Genomic DNA, 2,752 nt, shown 5'->3' with positions numbered 1-2,752 from the left:
TCCGAGCTTCACAACTTTCCCACTGACGGGGCGGGGGGGGGGGACGCTCATTAGCAGAGTGAAGAGGGAGGGGGACAGCGCGGGCAGTGGTGTGCTAATGCAGCCGGCCGCGGGCGCCGCGCCGCGTGGGTGGGTGGAAATAACAGCCTGCCACACCGGTCACGCGCGGGCTAGTTAGTGTGCAATTTTATCAGCGGGGTGTGCCGGCCGCCGCCCCCTGGCGCGCGAAGCCATTGCACTCGTTTGAATGGAGATCCGATGCTGCGCGAGATAGCGGCCTGACCACAGCACACTTACCGAACATTGACGGTGGGCAGGCGGCCAGTCGGCGAAGCAACGTTCAAAACTGGAGTCCGGGCAGCCCACGCTGGCGTGTGCGCGTTCGTGCTGGAGTCCGAATTCGACAGGCAGTAGAACTCGACGGGCTCTCCAGACACTGTCCGCCGCCGTCAGGAGGTCCGAACCGGCACGAGATCGTCTCAACACCTCCCGCGCAGTCCGTGACGAGAAGAGCACGTCCACCGGCCTGCCGTGGGACGGGCGCAGAGTCGGCTGCCCCGCGAGCCGAGCGCGCAGCTCGGGGTGTACGGTCCGGTCTCGCGCGCCGCCCCAGCTCCCGGCCGTCCCGGCGGGCCGCTGCCGCCGACTGCGGGCGGCCGGGGTGCGTGCGGCGGCGCGCCCCCGCCCCGCCCCCAGTCGGCGGCTCGGCCGGCCGGCGGGTCGCCGTCGCCGTCGCCGACGCCGTCGGTTCACAGATCAATTAGCCCGCTCCATTACGGCAAGTTCATTCTTTCCCAGACGCGGGCCAAAGCGAATAGATTTCCCACTACGCGGGCGGCAAAAACGGTCTGGCAAAAAGCCGGGCGCGTCGGCTGCCGACGGCGCGGCTGTTGGGTGCCGGCCGGGGCGGCGACTCTGGCCTGTCGGCGCCGCGGGCCGGGCATGCCGCCGCCTCACCGCCGACACCGCCCGGACCGGGCAGACACCGGGCAGACACTGGCAAACACGGAGCACGCATGGCACACACGGGCAGACGGAGCGCGGAAGGAAGAGACGCAGATGGGGGCAGGTGTGCCTGAAGGCTCAGGCGCCGGCGAGACGTGGGTCAGATACGGAACGGACGAAGCTGGGGAGAGGCAAATAGGTCAGACGCGGGACAGTCGGAGCAGACACGAACAGGTAGAGCAGGGAAGACGCCAAACAGATAGCAAAGACATGGGGTTTTCAGAGCAGATGTAGGCAAAAAGAAGGTGCGGGAAAAGCAGGGCAGGCACGGGCAGACAAGGCAAGCATCGCAGATATAGGGCAAACAAGCACACAAGGACACGCATGCAAGCACGGGCACAAGGTACGCATAATATATAATATAACAAAGCCAGACAAAACAAGCACGGCCAAGACCCGCGCCAGCCTTGATATACAGACCAGACAGAGTACACTTTGCCGCAGACACGACGCGCCGGCTGTTGTTTCGGATGTGCGTAGCGGCCCTCCTCGGAAATCTCCATCCTCGCCGACGCGAGTGAGACGGGGCGGACCTGTCCTCTTTCCCGGAGAGCCGATCCTGAGACGTGCCGGTGTGTCGTACGGAATGTTCAGGGGTCGAGGTCCCTCAGCGTGACACATCGCTGTCAGTGACACGTTCTCTGTGTACTCAGCACTTTCCAATTTAAAACTGGAAGGGAAGAGCCGAACAAAACAGAGCAAAACACATAAACAAAGCGGCCTAGTAAAAAGCAGACGGCGCAATTTCACCGTCTTTGTGTTGGGCATCTTCCGCCCTCTTTCTCTCATAGCGTAACGCGCGCACACAATGAGTTTTGGCGTCCAAGTCTGATGGCATCGTTCACGGTGCCAAGAGCGTGTATAAATGGCTCTTAAAATGACCATCGCTACTGCAGTGGAGGCATTTGCAGAGCCTAGGTTTCCAATTACAAGTCTCCGTAATGCCCTGCAGTTGGTCTAATTGCTCACCACTGAGGCAAATGGATGCACTCTGTAGAAGATGAGTATGTCCTGTCTTTCAATTGGTAGCTGGGAAAGTAATTTCATCCTCGCTCGAGCGGAACACTTGAGTGCCGATTGCTGGGACATACCGGTGAATTATACGATGTTGAAGAATGTGCTTTTATCATTAGAAGAATGAATGATCCAAATGCTAAAGCAGCATCTTATTTAGCAGGCTGATTGTTATTGGTACAAGGCAGGAACCCCCCTTTTAAAATTCCTTAAAACACGCGCTGGGATGGCCGGCTGGATACCCTTCGCTCGGGTAGGGGTCAATTTGACCCTCCCCCGCCTGAGATCTCGGGAACTAAGAGAGTTAGAGACACCAAATTCACAGGGTGTGTTGACCTGTATGTGAACTCTCCTACGTCAAATTTTGACGTCACATGACGTCACACATTCATAGCCAGTGGCGGCAGTAATGTGGGAACCACAGTAGTGCTCTGATATTCCATGGCACCCATGCTGAACTAAAACAGTGTAAAAATATTACTGCGTAGAGAGCAAGTACTTGCTCAGAAAAATGGATAGCACAAAACATATAACAGCGCATATGAAACCAAGTGTAACGGATTACCCATTGAGGATCACATGAAGGCTAAATGTTAGTGGGCCTAAGACGATAGTAAGTTGGTAGGCCTAAGACGGACGGTAAGCACTATGATAGTTTCACGGAATCAATCTGTGCAGAACTGCAGTAAAAAATAATTAATATTTTTTGCTGAGATGACTTTGAAATTAAACC

The 2,752-nt window shown here is 57.0% G+C and overlaps 1 protein-coding gene across 1 annotated transcript in view; it reads right to left on the bottom strand.

Moving 5' to 3' along the window:
• Positions 1-627, bottom strand: part of LOC119110993 (protein phosphatase 1 regulatory subunit 27) — a 35,768-nt gene extending 35,141 nt beyond the window's left edge. The window contains exon 1 of the mRNA XM_037234810.1: positions 298-627. The gene's annotated coding sequence lies outside the window, so the exon portion shown is untranslated. The remainder of the gene's footprint in view (positions 1-297) is intronic.
• Positions 628-2,752: the final 2,125 nt, after the last annotated feature.

The sequence above is a fragment of the Pollicipes pollicipes genome, unplaced genomic scaffold (assembly GCF_011947565.3).
Source record: "Pollicipes pollicipes isolate AB1234 unplaced genomic scaffold, Ppol_2.1 Scaffold_2555;HRSCAF=2994_pilon_pilon_pilon, whole genome shotgun sequence".
Taxonomy (NCBI): domain Eukaryota; kingdom Metazoa; phylum Arthropoda; class Thecostraca; order Pollicipedomorpha; family Pollicipedidae; genus Pollicipes; species Pollicipes pollicipes.
Note: the sequence above shows the minus strand (reverse complement) of the source record. Positions and strands in the feature narration are given on the sequence as shown.